A 17119-nucleotide genomic window follows, 5' to 3' on the forward strand; every position below is an offset into this window, starting at 1 on the left:
TAGGGTCATGCATGGAAGTGAATACAAATTTGTTATAAACATGCATGAGAGCATGTGAATTTGAATTATGCAAGTGGCATAAACTTTGATATCATGCATGAGAGCATACAAATTTGAATTATGCAAGTGAGATAGATTTTTGTATAATGCATGAGAGCATGTAAATTTAAATTATGCAAGTGACATAAACTTTGATATCATTCATGAGAGCATGTAAGTTTAAGTTATGTAAGTGACATAGACTTTTGAATTCATGCATGAGAGCATGAAAGGGTTATCTTGTAAGAATATAATGTTTGGTTCTGACCTATGATTTAATAATAAAGATAACCCCAGACCATGAGTCAATTTGAGACGTCAGCAAGGCTGGGCTCTCTGAGATGACTGAATCCGTTATGTTCTCGTATCCTCTCGGGAGAGAAAAGGGCGGTACAAGCCTCGTGGGACATGTGTTTCGAGGACTGAAGGAGCCTCTTGTCCTCGTCCCACGAAAGTTAAGGGACAGGTCTACCAATGAATCCTAGGTGGAAGGACCACAACTCTGCAGAGTTAGGGATGCATGCCCGATTTTTTGTCAAAGATTTTGGTTTGGCATAGGCCAAGACTTGGGACCATGGGTCTGTTCTCCTAACCACTACACTAAAGAGTTGAATCGCTCGAAAAAGAATCAGTTAAGTTATAGGAGGGTGATAAAAAATACATATAATAATGAATACTTTTATAGTTGTTTCTAGATGTCTATACCTTCTTTTGTACCAGATGAGTTTGAACAACAAGAGAAACAATTAATTAGATTTTTAAGATAACTGCTTCCATATGCATAATCATATATTGTGAACATGTAGAGACTTTTAAGTTTGCATGATTATTGCATATGAATTTTGTTACATGTGAATTAAAAAAATATGTTTATGCTTGGTTACATGATTTGACCTATTTTTACAAGCAAAGGGCTTGGTTAATGCACGTGAGGTGCTTGTGTGTGCGAAGCATATGAGAAGGGTCAAGACAGGACTTGTTCTATTATTATATTTGAATACAAAATATATACATATTCTGATAAATGACATGTGAATTTGTAATTGAAATACTGCATGCCTTAGTTATAAGTTGAACATGAGCGTGTTTTTTTTTAGAATAAAGAAAGTGAATGATGACATTACATAATATATTGCACTTTTATTTTACTTTGGAGTATGCTATAAATTGTTAGTTTTATTCAATTATGCAAATGATTATCATGTATGTGAATGATTATGAAATTGAATGCCATGAATTAAAATGAGGATGATTTTGAGTTTTCATGCATACAACTGATGTAATTATGAATGTCATGAAATGAATGATGGTTTATGTGATTGAATATCATGTTCTTATTATGATATGGATTCTCTTGACTCTCATGTCTAAAATAATGAGAATTACACTTGATTGCATCATTTCAACTTGAATTACATTCTTCAAGTTTAGTTTTGGTTTCCTACGGGCATGTGGTTGATGCCATACAATTTTTACATATAACATCATAGAGGAATGAAGCGAAGCGTAGGTTGTTGCGTGGCTGAAGACTCCACTCTTACCTAATATGATTCCTAGAGGGATCAAGCAAAAGTTTTGAGATAGTTAAAAACTTGTGTAAATTTTATTTTTTGTTTGAATCTTAAATTTAAAGAAGTGTAATATTTTGGAATGAGAACATTTTTAAATTCGGTCATTTCATTCCTGTTATGTTCTTGCATATGGTCTAGAATTTTAATTATCTATGTAACTCTTCAATTATCTTAAATCTTGATACATTTTGTCTTCTTCATTTTATTTTTCACATGTGAGAAGCCTTTAATGTAATAGTCTCAATCAAATTGTGTCTATAGATGATTTTGTACTCGATTTGATATTGTGAGGCTAAGATATACTCGCGCTTGCGCTCAGATGGGCCGTCTAGTATTTGAAACAGTTGAAATGTGGTCATAGATGAACTTGTTGGTATATTACTTTTAGGAAACATGTGAATTATTTATATAAATAAAAAGTTTTACATTTTTATCAAAATTTGGGGTTTGAAATTTTTTTAAAAGGTTGAGTTTTTTTAAGAACGTTATAAAGCCATAGATGGGACCCCATGTTTGGATAGAGGAACCAATGTCATCAGTATCGCTGTGAATCAGCCGATTTGTATTTGTATCGTATCAACCAAAACATCAATATGAAACCAAACTACTTTGCTTATTTTCAAATTAAATTTAAAATTGATTACAATATTTTTTTTTAATATATTTTTTTACATGTATAATTTTTTGGTTAAAAATGAGCCCATTCACCCTGATTCGGTTCAAAATCAGAATCGGCCAATTCCCTGAATCAATTTCAGGGTGAGATAGATTCTGACAATATTTTGAAGGGTAAGAGAGGAATTGTAATAGGATGGGTTTCATCATACATTCAATCCTAGCCATCCAGTAGAACCACTTAGCCATTGATTGGATGGCTAGTATTGAATGTATGATGAAACCCATACTATTTCAAATGATGGGATCCATTTTCTGGGAAGGGAAGGGGTATGCTGGAACCCATCCTATTTGAGGTGATGGGATCCGTTTGGGGCCGGGCCGGGGGGTTACCATAGGTAAGCTGGGGTTAGGCACCAGTTATACAACTATACCATTGGGTTTTAAACCTGCAATGTCCCAACACAAGGTGACTTGCAGTAGCTGCTCCTAACAGGCATGCATAAATTCCGTTGGTATTTCTTTTTTTAGTGTATTTACTTGCAAGAAGGCGACCAGCGTGAAAGTGGTAAGCCTTGTCCATAGTGATATGTACCAAGAGGTTCTTAAAAAAATTGTGATATTTTTGTTCAGATGTTTCAAATGGTCAAAATATCACGATATTTTTTATAAATTTAAAAATAGTATGATTTTTTCCAAAACATTTAACTTTTTTTATGATTATGCTTTAGAAAAAAATTAGCTTTTTTATATGTTATTTTATTTTTATAACTTATTCATTTTAGTCACTATTTTGTCGAGAAAATGTGTAATTTGTGAAACTTTTTAAATTTTCATGGGATATTTGATGTCACAATGGACATCACAATTTTGAAACCCATGGATGCTTGTCTCTTACTGCAAAGCCAGAGCTGGATGTACCCTCAGGTTGGCTAAGGAGATTATGCGGTTTTTGCACCAAAGAGTTGGCAGGGGAGAGATGTGCTTTTTTTTATTATCTCATAAATTTTTTTTGTCCGTATCACCATCCATTGTCCGTCAATCGTAGTACCATCAACTAGACAAAAGATTTTTTTTTAAGGCAATCTGGGGTAAGGCAGACCCCCACCGGTTATTATTCAAAGACGTATCACTGGGGTTTGAACCTGCAATGTCCCACCACAAGGAGACATACACTGACAGCTCCTACCATCCACGGAGCCCCCCGGTGGCGGAGCCGCCGGTGGTAACAAGACAAGATGATGACACCGTTAATGTCATGATTTCTTTTTTTCCGGCAAATGTCGGCAGCCAAATCTCATGGAATTTTGATTTTTTTTATAAATCTCAAGTTTTCAGCAAACAATTGAATTAAAAATAAAACAAATTTAAATTATTTTTAGGAAGATTATATCAAAAAATTTAAAAATTCAGAAAAAAACATTTTTTGCTGATATGTACCGAAAAAACAGCCAGGTATTTTCTTGTGTTTTGTCGCATGCTTTGAACCGATCATTTCTGGCACCGGCTCGCTGATTGCTACAAAGAACAAAGGTGATGATGGACGGTGGTGAGGCCTTATCAATAGTGGATGGTGATAAGGCTTATCACTTGATCCCCTTTGATTTCGTACATCCGCCAACTAGGGCTGGTAAACGAGCTGAGCTTGAAGTGTTCAAGCATCACTCATTATTGTGGCGAGCCAAGCCGAGTTGGTGCTGACTTGTATCATAAAAAAATACATTGGTTTAGAGCTATAAGAAATAGAATTATAAAAAAATACATGTAAAATATATCTAAAATCTATTTTTTAATAATTAACGAGCTTATATAAGTTGAGCATAACTGAGTACTCAGGATTAGAGACCTAGCCGTGCTGGCTCTGCTTGCCGTACTTATGATCACTGTCCATGAAACTTCATGGGCCTATCCCTTGCCCCCAAGGAGTCACCATGCTTCGGCTTGCTCAAGGGATGACGCCCATGAGATTTGAACCTAGATCGCCTACTCAGTGATTTGGGTCTCATCCCACTACACCAAACTCCTTTGGGTCCTTAGACGAGTATCTATTGTTCATATTCAGCTTGCCGAGCTTATTTTACGAGTTTGAACGAGTTCTTTGCGAGCCGAACATGAGCCGAGCGAGGAGCCGCTCACCGTTATGTTTTTTACATATTCAGCAGCTGATCCAAATTCCAATTGCTTATGCAATGGGAACGCATGTGAGCTGTGGAGACACAATGGGAACGGCTGCAGTCTCTTCTCTTTGGACCCAATTTGTGGATCCCACATCTAACTCCCCGGACCCAAAAGTCTGGGAAGTGTTGTTGGATTATTCAAACAGGGTAACCAAGATTTGGTGGTGAAAGATCAGGCAGGATAATTATACCACCATAATGTGGAAAATAAATTTGGGCAGGACCCGCAGATCAGGTCCTATTGTATGTAACCGATCCATTGATTATATTCAATCCATGCCCCATATCTCACTTGACGGAGATGTTCACCGTCCTCGTTCTCATTGCTCCCAAGTGAGATGCACGGTTTTCAAGTGAGGAGTTCGGATCAGGTGCCACATGATGGCACAAAAAATTTGTGCCTTACGTATCTGATCACCATCAGGGGAATAAGGCCTGTCCTGTCAGTTGTGGGCCCAAGACCTAATGGAAGGTGATCAGGCGCGTAAGGCACAAATTTTTGTGCCATCATATAGCACCTGATCCGGACTCTCAAGTGAGATGTGCCGTTGAAATTAAATATTAACCATTGATTGATTATATACAACATTTATGCCCTTCCAACCATAGTGACAAAAGTATAAAAACGGCTAAATATCGACAGCCAAAAAAATTGCAAGAAATTGATTTTTTTTTAAATCTCACATTTCTTCGACAAAATCTCAGCAATAAAAAATAAATTTAAATACAAAAAAATTAATTTTACAAGAAAATATAATAATATATTATTTAAAAATAAAAACAGGGATTTTTATAATAAATAGTCAATAAAAACATAAATATCACGTTTAAAAAGTGATATTTATTATTTTTTTTTATGAAAGACTTGCGAGAAATCACCATTTTTAACTTTTGGGTAAATTCTCACTATATTTTCACGAGATTTTCGAGAGCCAAATCTGACTCAGCCCACTATGAGCCAAGTTTGGAACAGTGCTTTAGGCCCTGACTCATTAGCTATCAGACCAAAACTCAGCTCGTTATATAATGAATTGGCGCCTGTGGGCCCATGGGCTACTAGCCAACCTAGTGGGCCTAAGTTACTTTTTTTGTGTGTATAGGTTATGTTATATATATAAAGTAAAATTATATGAAAGTCTGAAAAAATCTATAAGACAATTAATATTGACTCAAATCCTCTTTATAGTAAAGTTGCGATGAATTATTTTTATCGCAAATTTCCGTTGCTAAATATCGTTTTTCTTGTAGTGATTGTCTCCAAACATAAACACATCACTGAATAAGAAAAATCTTGTTCTAGCACTAACGGGGCTCAGCGTGGTTGGTAGGAGCTGTCAGTGCAAGTCTCTCCGTTGTGGGACATTGCAGGTTCAAAACCCAGTGGTACATTGAATAATAACTGGTAGGGGTATACCTAACTCCATCTTGCCTTTCAAAAATAAAGTTTGGTTCAACCAGGCTCTGCCCCAGGCTGTTCCCATGCCGCCCTTAGTTGGTTCATGGTCGGGCTTAGTTGTATTTTTGGTCATTGGTAGCCGTCTATCGCTCAACAAGATCAACCAAATCAGACTTTTTTTTTAGATAATTCAAAAGAAACGACCTCTAGTCAGCAACCACACATTGGCCGGGCTTTAGTTGGTAAAACCCTTGAGGTCTTCACAGCCTATCAGGGATTTCACCCGGCTTTGACCTTGTGCCAAGGGATGCTCCCCATAGCTTTTGAACTTGTGACTTCCTGTCAACTCGGTGACATTCACAAGTCGCTCCAACTATATCAGTGAGACCCAAACTTGGACTAAAAGAGAAATTTGCAATTTTTAATTGGATAATGCAAATAATAACTTGTATTTTGTCTCGTAGTGTGGCTGTTGTAACCATAGTGACAAATCTATGCGAGATTTATGAAAATCTTGGGAAAATATCCCTCCGAAAGGTCAAAACAATAAGTTCTCACGATATTTTCAATTTCTCACGTGTTTTTCATAAAAACACAAATATCATGTTTTAAACGTGATATTTATGTTTTTATCGGCTATTTATCGCTAAAAAACCATGTTAGTTTTTTTTATTTTTAAATAATTTTTATTTATATTTCCTTATAAAAATTATTTTTATATTATTTATTTATTTTTTATTGCCAATATTTTGCCAAAAAAATGGCGAGATTTTCAACGTCTCGCAAGTTTTTGGCTGCCAATATTTTGCGTTTATAAGTTTTGTCATTGTCGTAACATTGTCTTGATTGGAACGGGCAATGAATTGAAACGAGGGCCCTCAACTTGCATGAAGTGACAAATATCACGCTTTCTTCGAAAATATCATGAAAATTTCATGATATTTTGTCGGCCTTATTTCTTTTCTTCAAAATATCATGATATTTTGAAACTATCAAAATACCTTTTTCACTATTATGCTTTTATCTTATGTTTTTATCAGTTATATATTAAAAAAATGGTCTCTTGTGTTTTAGTATTTTATTATTTTTACATATATTTTTTAAGATGCTGAACTTATTATTTTCAGCTGATATTTAATGTAATGGATCTGAATGCTCCACATCGTGTGCGAGGGCCAATGAGAATATTCTTTTTTTTTTCTTTTAAATTTTCCACCCTTTAAAATATTGCCCTCTTGCACGAGGGATGCATTTTTCAATATGGCATTTTCTTATTTGCTGTTGGTTAGCTGGCCAAATTGCAAGTGTTATATATATCTATTGCCTGCCGAAACAGTTAAAATATATATATATTTTTTAAAAGCCCAGTCCTAGCCCAGCCCCTATTCCATATGAAATAGATTTTTATCCATTTTTTTAGCCCAGTTAGTCCTAGCCCAGCCCTGACTGCAGCAAATAGTTTGATTTGTCCATATGAAATAGATTTTTATTAATAATTGTAGCCATTTTTTATTTTATCTCAAAAAAAAATTTCTGGGGGCGCTGCCCCCAACCCCCGACTATCACACCAATTTTTTTTTTGCTACAACCCTGTTTGCGTCCCCCAGCCCCCCCCCCCTCACATGAATCCTAGCTATGCCACTATATATATATATATATATATATATATATATATATATATATAGAGAGAGAGAGAGAGAGAGAGAGAGAGAGAGAGAGAGAGAGAGATGGGTCACTGCTAAACCGCTTGCTAAATGGTTTTTTTTAGCTTTTTCGGTGCTTTTTACGCGGTTTCCGTTCTATAAATGTGTTTGAGTATGGTCCATTTACTAAGAATTCATACCTGGATCATGTGTTTTCTATAAAAAAAAATGATGTTTGGAGCCTCTAAAATTTACAAAGATTTTGGACAGTTGATTTTTCAAACTTTATAAGAACCCACCCATGTCTTGGAATCAAACGCTTCAAGAGTTGATACCTATAAAATAAAGTACATAGATCACATTTGTATGGTCAGAATTAAAAAAAAGAAGAAGCCCAATAAACCTATTTACCACGTGGTTTAGCACCAAATGATTAATATGGCTTAGTTAAGACAGAACAAGATCTTACTCCAGCCGTACATCTCCAGCTTCAATATTTCATGTATCACGTGACCAATATCTTCTTGAACCGAATTAATAAGCAAGAAAATAATTTATTTTATTAAAAACAAAATAAATGAAAAAGAAAAAAAGTAACAAAAAAAATTGTAGGTAATGAGTTTGACTATGGAAGAAAAGCGTGTGCAGCACTGCAGACTGCAGAGGTAGGTGAAACACCTTCTTTTATATATTTTTTTAATTTATTATTTTGTATTTCACGTGCATGCTGCAAACGAATCCAAAATAACCTCAAGTCCTGGTCAACTCTTTCGCACATTTTTTAGTCAATTAAAGGATAGTCAAAGTAGGTAGGCAAGGTTAGTGGACCCAACCAAGTCAAACAAAACGAGCCAACAAGCTAAACAAGCCCGTACTCAACCCAAGTCATGGTCAACTCTTTACATCGAGATATGGGAAAAGCCATTTGAACAGTAAACTTATCTTGTATATGGGTTAGTGCTTATACTTTCAAGGGTCAAACTTGGCTTCCATGTGAGGAGATCCAAAAGGTGGAACTGTTGACCAAGTTTTACTATTATCATTATCAGCATCAAGATTATCTTAAGCACATGTGGTTGTGGTTATCGAAATTGTTTTACCATTTTATGTTCATTTAAATTACACCTTAAATAAGGTTGGGCATCGGGTACCTAATGCGACCCAAACTCAAATTTTCTGGTATTGGCATAAAAAGCGTTGACCCGAATAAAATTTGGGTTGACTTGAACCTGGCCTGAGTACGATGCGGGCTGGGTTTGGGTCATGATTTAAAGAGTATTCCCTCCTTTGCATGGCCTATACTCTCTTCCCGATCAACAAGCAATTGTCGATTACTTGACCCGTTCTGGCTTTTTTGTACGGTACCCAACCCGAACTGTAAATAAATTTCTAAAATTATGTAGGTCTGGATTCAGGATTTCATTTTTGTGATTCAGCAAAACCTGAACCCGATAATTTGTTATTTGGGTGGGTTTGGGTACCTGACGTGTTGATCCCTAGATGGGTCTTGTTTGAGCTACCTACTAAATCTCAAATTCGATAAGAATTGTGTTCACTTTGGGCTTAAATAGGGCAAAAATAAGATCTCAGTGGAACATGACCTATTCATTAGTTAGACTTAACAAAAAATGACTATATTATACGACAAAAATGATGTGTTTTATCAAATCCATCAAATATACAATTGTGCATGTTCTCAGTTTTTTCTTGATGCTTTTACTTTTACAGGGGCAAATTTCTGATTTTTGCACGCATGACGCTAAAATAATACACCCATGAAACTCATCAACAAAATCGTATATGAAGTTGTGATTTTCTAAAAAAGATTACGAAATTTTAAAAAAATTATGAAACTCCTGATGAGTTTTGTGCGATCACTTGTGAAAATCATAAATTTTGTGCAAGTTTGATAATTACAAAATTAATGACAAATATCACACGAAGTATTGCAAAATTTTAAAAAATTATGAAAGTTCGATATTATAAAATTTTGTATTCGCATCGCATCTGTATTACAAATTTTTTTTCTTGCAAAATTTTGTCACATATAAATGCACATTTAAATTTTTTGTCCTCGTTTGTATATGAAAAGAGTGGTAACCTCAATCCTCCTCCTCTTCCTCTAGAACCCTAACCCTTATGGTGATTCCCGTGAAAGTCGTTCGCTTCACCTCGTGCAAGTTTGCGGTATTTTTTTCCTCTACATCTCTCGTTAGCTATTAAGGTGAGTTCTATAAAATATATCCACTATTTTGTATCTTTTTATTTTTCTTTACAACATAGTTTTCTCTTCTTTTTGTTTAGTTGTTGTTGTGGACTTATTAATGTTGTGTATCAAGTTGCCAAAGCCTGCAAAGTATAAGGGCACTCGTAACACAAGAGATCTCAATAATTTTACTTGATAGACCAGTACCTCGAGGTTGCAGATATTGTGGAAGGTGCAAATATGTTGTGGATGTTACCCTATTTAATATGTAATATTTGTCATCAGATTTATCATTTAGGGTTTACGATCTTTAGAGTTTTTCTTCTATAGTTACTTATTTTTGTTTGTTTCTTGTCAATATTTAGTGATTTTGTCAACATTAACATATAAAAATGGAGGCTATATGGTTGATATCATATGCAAAAGTCAACACCAATATGCATCATGGAGTTTGCCTTTAAGTAGCATCTTGCCACATAAAGAGAGATGCAATGAAGATATTGGCACGTTATTTTCTCATCTAAACAATTTTTACTTACATGTGACCATGAAACTTTTTCATGAATCAAATAATGCATGATTTTGTGATCTTTTCTTCAATTGATGCATTATTTATAAAGTACATAGAAGTCTTTTAGCCATTATAACACATGCATTTGATCAAATTATGATTATATAATAGAATAATGAAGAACATGAAAGTCTTCTAACCATTAGAACACATGCATTTGATCAAATTGCGATTATATAACAGAATACAAAGTTCATGAAAGAATATGCTTATGTCTAGCATAGGAGAAAATGATCTTGATATTTATGTGTCTAATGGAATACAAAGTCCATTAGAACACATGCATTTGATCAACTTATTTTTCGTTTTCACATAAAACTAATTACATATAAGTTTGTTTTGTTGTTCAATTTATAAATCTTCATGAAAGGGTTGAACTTTTTATCTGTCGAATGCACTTATTAAATTTTATTTTTCAGATATTGGGTTATCCTAGCAAACCTTTGTAGTTTACATAATGTTTTTCTAATTGAATACTTCTTTTTTTATTGTCTACAAAGTATAATGTTTGTTATTTAAATCATAGGTAACTCACTATGTCTAAACGTGATGCAAGTAAAGGAGTCAACGATGAGTCACTCGATACAATTGTAGTCTCTGAGACTGAAGAGGGTCCGATGAATCCAAAATACAATGAAGTGTTACTATTTTTCAAAAAAACTTTTTTTGTCAGTGAAGTAAGTATATTAGAAGTTTTTTTAGGTGTGTTTGTTTGTTCTGATCGTATTGAAACTCTTTTAAAAATAACATGAGTGTATTTACCTATTTGATGCAACACCTAGAAAAATTCATTCTTAGACTTAGTAGTTTTTACAAAAAAATGTTAAAAGGACGCAATCTAGTGAAGTCTATTTATATGACCATGTACTTCTCTTAGTGTATAACACAATGTTTCTTTTCTTTTCTTCTTTCTAAATGAAATTAATTGATAAATGTTGAAATTTACAGCAAATGATCAAAACTTTCCTACATCAAGATGGCGTACGTGCATGCTTGGAGGTCGACTTTTTTTTGTATTTGTTATGTGAATGTGACAAGGTATACACTTACATAACATAAAATTCAATCTGCACAACTACCTTAAAATCGATTTATGCTGTCGATCTTAATTTTTGTCAATTAGGGCAATTATCACTAGGTTCTTTGGGCGATGAATATAGAAGCGAAGGAGTTAAGGCTTATAATTCGATGAGGACTACAAAACTTGTTGATAGTAACATTGTAGATATGGTACGTAATGTTATTACCTATTCAATATTATGCTTCTTTTGTTCAAGTACTCATTTAGTTTATTGTTATGCCACAAATTTATTTTTTTAATAGATGAATTGATTATAATATTTACATAGAATGATATTTTTAAGCAATAAAACTGGTAATTACTGTTCTACATATTTATTAACTCATTTTGTACATGTTTGTGCACTTGGTATATTAATGTTACATGTATGATCGTAAAATATGTGTTCTTTTGTATATCCAATACTTAGGATTAGGCAAACCATTTAATTTCACACAGGTATACCATGCTCATGTTTTGTTTTTTCTGTGATATTTATTACACGTCTATTGAGTGACATTTTTTTAAACTAATGTAACTGTAGTTAGACATCGATTGATAAAGGTCTATAAATGTGAAAGGAAGATCCTTTGTGAGGAGTGAAAGAAAAACATGGTTGAGCTTGCGATAATGAAAATAACTAATAAAGAGTCTAAGTCAAAGAATGCCCTTACGCTTGATGATGTAAAGACGACATTGGACAATGACGTGTCAGATGTCGATGAAAGATTACCGAAGCTCTGGGCAATGATGAATATTATTTGTTGATGGTTGTATGTATAAGAAAGACCATGTAGATGACTATATATATTTTAGACTATATATGAATGTGAACATGGTATTGTGTATTGACTATAAATATGAAATTGGTACTATGTATTTACATATTTGTAACAAGCGATTAATTTGTTTATGATAATGAATTGTGTATATAATGAAACAATGAGCCAATAATCTTCTTTTTTGTGTTTTTGTAGCTGACTAGGGTATTTTTCAATTTGATTTTATTGACCTGCAAACCATGTACAAGTTCAAGTCAAGGGTACTCATGACGATTACCTTTAGGGGTCACTTTGATGTCATTTATCCATGCAATGAACAACATTCTAACCCAATTATGAATAGATTTCATGATATTCATCTGTGCAATGAATGACATTCTAACCTAATCATGGTTGAATTTCACAAGATAAGTGCTAATTTTCAACAAAAGAATGAACACCTCCAACAAGGTGTGTACAGGTTTTCATTCATTCTTTTTAAATTAACAAAGAATTTTGCAAGGTACGTGCAAATTTTTATTTTTATTTAAATCAGAAAGCTATTTTGGCAAGGTACATGCAAATTTTTGTTTATTACTAAAATTCACACATAAAAATTTTCACGTACCTTGATGAAATTCCTTTCTGATTTAAAAAGAATGAACAAAAATTCACATGTACCTTACAAAATTTCTTGCTGGTTTGAAAAGTCATCAGTTGTAAACACATGTTCATTCTCTGTTATATACGCATTATACACAATTGAAGTAACTGAAAAAAGTCAATCACATGTTACGTAAACAACGCATATCAAACAAAAAACAAGAATTAAACAACTTAATTTCATGTTATATACATAATTCATCATCTTTAAAAAATAAGAAGCAAACAACTTCAATCCTTGTTATATACACAATTCATTCATAAATAACTTCATCACCTCTCACATACACAAAGTTTAATTAATATGTATAATAAAATTTAATAATATATAAAGTTTAATTAATGTACATAACAAATTTTAATAATTTATAAAGTTTAATGATATACACCATAAAATTCATCATTTTATTAGCTCCTTGATGCAATTTTTTAAATTAGCGATAAGAGCATCTTGAGAGTTAAGTAGCTCTCTCAACCTAGCAATTTCTTCCCTTAACAGGCTATTTCTACATTTGCCCCGATAACACTTGTTTGTAATTTCAACTTCTTCCTTGATGTGGATCTTATTGCCCTCTTTATCCATATGTGTATTTGCCATGAATTCTCTTTTGATGTCTTCTCCATTGTCACACTAGTCTTTCATTTCGAAAAGTACTTATCCTCGGTACAAGACATTGTTTGCTATTACAACTTCCTGCTCGAAGCATGGACTTGCGCCAAAGGAGAGGGAGGAGAAACCTTCTATGCAATATGTAACACAACATTGCTTTCCTCTTCTACCTAAGGACCCTCCGTAATCACATCTTCTGCCTGAAGACCCTCCACGATTGACCCAACCTCTGCCTCACTCTCATTCACAGAATGACTACTCTCATTCAATTATGAGACAACCTGAAAATCTGTCTTCATCTCCACTTCCACATTACCACTATAAGTGGCCCCATCTCTATCTTGTTCAAGTCGGTTATCAATACTTTTTCGGAATTTCGCAAAGTATGGACTTTCACAACACTTAAAGGATTTTTGCAACGTTTTTTGCGATACTTGTCACATGTTTCACAAGTGTTTTGAAATTTTGCAACCTTAGATGCAATACTTGTCACATGTTTCACGAGTTTCATGGGTCCATCAACTTTTAAAGTCAAGACGTGCAAAAATAAAAAGTTCACACCTACGAGGGGTAACAGCGTTTAAAAAAATTGAGTACTTGCGGAATTGTCCATTTAGGGAATTTGATAAATTGTGAGGCATTTTTTAAAACACGTTATTTTTACCATACGATATGATCATTTTCCGCAAACTTAAAAGAGCCTGACTCAACCCAACACACCCAAGCCTCAACATGATAAGACCTGTGGCCCGCCTGAACTTGACAAGAGTAGGGTAGGGCTTCAGCAGGCCTAGGACCGCATCAAGCCGTGCCTCAAGTTAGGCCAAACCGGACCTGCCCAATGACCACCCAGCCTTTGAATTTCGTCACTTTCTTTCATATTTCTCTTCACTACCTCTAGGAGTGTAGACAGATCAAATATAGGACCGGTCTTGCTAGATGTAAATTCCAATGCTAAATTCAAACATTAAATTTTAAGTTGAGTTCAGATGCAAATCAGATCTTATTAGATAGCGTTCAATTCGGATCTGAAATACTTTGATAATACCTGGATCCAAGGGGGGAAATGGTTGGAAACAAGTCCTTTACAATTTACTTGTAAAAGAAGGCAATTAGATATGATTTTGTTCAAAATCTGAACTAGATCTGCTCAAAAATACTAGTCTGAGTAAAAAAACAATCCGTTTTAACAAATCCAAATTGGATTTTAATGCATGTTCTGATCTCATTTAAGGACCCAAATTTGGAATTGCAGTGCTAAATGGCTTCTATGTAAGGATGCAAACAGATCGGATCCAGTATGCCACTTTTATGATTTTTGGATGTTCCAACCTGATCCAGATCCAACTTTTCTATGTATTTAGTTGATCTTAGGGGTGGGCATCGTCCCTGCTGGCCCGGAGATGACCTGACCCATTTATTAACGGGTCGGGTTTTGACTCAGTTTTTAACGGGCTTGGGCTTGAAGAGCAGCCCATGATCCGGCCATTGGGTCAATGTTCAATGGGTCCGTCCAGCCTGGCTCAAACCCATTTGTGGGCTATTTTCAATGAAATTCATAAATTAATTCCTATAATACAAAAAAATAAATTAAATGAAAGATTAATGCACTCAATTAATTATCTTTCTATTTCTCATATAATCAATGCAACTAATTAGGTAAATAATAACAGTTAAAGTTACTATGCAACCAGCTACTAAAAAACTAATTAGGTAGCTTAGGTCCAGAGCCGTACCTATGTTTTATGGGGCCTAAGGCAGAGGGAAAAAATGGCCGCCCTATTAATAGTAGGAGTTCGGGGGCAGCACCTCCGAATTTAAAAAAAAAAAATCAAAATAACAATAAAATTTGCATTCACATTAAACAAATATAATATTCTAAATATTTATATTATATTAAATAAAAATAAGGGGAGCTCGGGCCTTAAAAATTTTTTGGGCCCAGGGGCCCTGAGGCCCAAGCCTCATTGGCCTCTTTACAGGTCCGGCTCTGCTTAGGTCCATCGGGTCGGTCTGGTAGTCCATTGGCTAATCCGAGCCAGACTCTCTCTCTCTCTCTCTCTCTCTCTCTCTATATATATATATATATATATATATATATATATATATATATATATATATATATATAACGGGCTGGCTTTCGGCCCTGTAGCTAACAGGTCAGGTTCTAAAACGTTGATCCAAACCCAACCCATGAAGGGCCAGGTCGGCTTGGCCCACCGGGCTGCCCAGCCCATTGACCACCCCTAGTTGATCCGGGATCTGGTCCGTCTACATCCCCACTTCTAGGTCTGTTTTCTTTGGTGGTTTTTACATACATGTGAGTCAACCTTTCTCACAGTCTATTATAGGTAAATTTAAAATTGGTTTAATAGATTTATGTTGCTTTCACTCCGTTTTTAAAGAAGTATAAATACTGGATCCAGCACGCGTGCACTTCATCAGCATTGAGGTCATATGCCTGTCCATAAATTCAGCATACCTTGGCTTAGATTGCTAACATCAATTAGACAGTCAACTAGGTACTTGATTCAACCCGAACCCAAACCCGAATTCTCAGGTTTGGGCATAAAAGGTGCCAACCCAAATAAAATTCAGGTTGGTCCAAACCCGACCCGAGCAATATGTGGGCCGTGTTTGTGTTATGATTTTGGCTAGATACCTTATTAGTCCTAGCTGTTTTGCCCGGTACCCGAATCAACCCAAGCATTTTACATGCATTTTAGTAAAAGTAATCTTCTAAAATTATATGAATGAGGGTTTAGGATTTCATTTTTGGAAAACCCGAACCGGACACTTTGTTATTTGGGCGGGTTTGGTTACACCCTGATTGGTTGGGTACCCAGTCTGTTGACAGCCCAGGTCCATTGTTTTCTGGATGGACTCGTGTGAACGAATGGGTTCACGATGCCATTATTAGCTAGTTCCAAACAGTCTGGTCAGACCCAACCATGCCTGAAAATCTGGTTTGGACCCAGGTGTCAACTTTAATCCACTTGCTACCCTAAACCAAGGAACCATATGCACAATAATATAGCAAATAAATATGATATAATGTTTGATACTCCCACCTAATAGAAGCTTTAGGTTTTCAAATTTCTTGATTTTTTTTTTCATCAGACCCTATAAATATTATAATCTATAAATATGATATAATGTTTGATACTCCCACCTAATAGAACCATATGCATTATTTAGTAGAAAACAAGTTTTGAACCAATGTGATTATAGCATATATGTAGGTTTTTTAAGACTTTTAAAAATCAATGGCTTACAATGTATCAAATTTTCATGCCTTAAAAAATCATATTTTTATGTCCAAAAAATATTATTTGAAGCATGATTCCAATCAAATAAACTATGTTGAGTACGTCTATAAGGTCTGATTGAGAAGATGCAACCAACAACTATGATTTCTAGTATGTGAAAGTAGATGCTCTTGGAGCACCGTAGCATTATCCATGGCTATTAGTAATGATAGGGTACGCTAGGAGCACCTACTCCCACCAAGCTTTATATTTTCAAGGCTCTTTAGCTTTTTTTTAGATCAAAACCTACATATATGATCTACATGCATTTTTTTAGTTGAAAACAAGTTTTTTATAATTTGATAATGTAAAAAATCAATGACTCACAATGTACTAAAATTTTATAACTTAAAAAATCATATTTTTATGTCAAAAAACATTATCCGTGGCTTGATTCGTATCAAATAAACTATGTTAGATACAATATTCATGAGCTCTGATAGAGAAGATGCACTATGATTTCTATTGGGTGGGTATAGGTGCTTCCGGAACACTGTAG

Source organism: Nuphar pumila, chromosome 14 (genome assembly GCF_984573655.1).
Source record: "Nuphar pumila chromosome 14, dmNupPumi1.hap1.1, whole genome shotgun sequence".
NCBI lineage: Eukaryota > Viridiplantae > Streptophyta > Magnoliopsida > Nymphaeales > Nymphaeaceae > Nuphar > Nuphar pumila.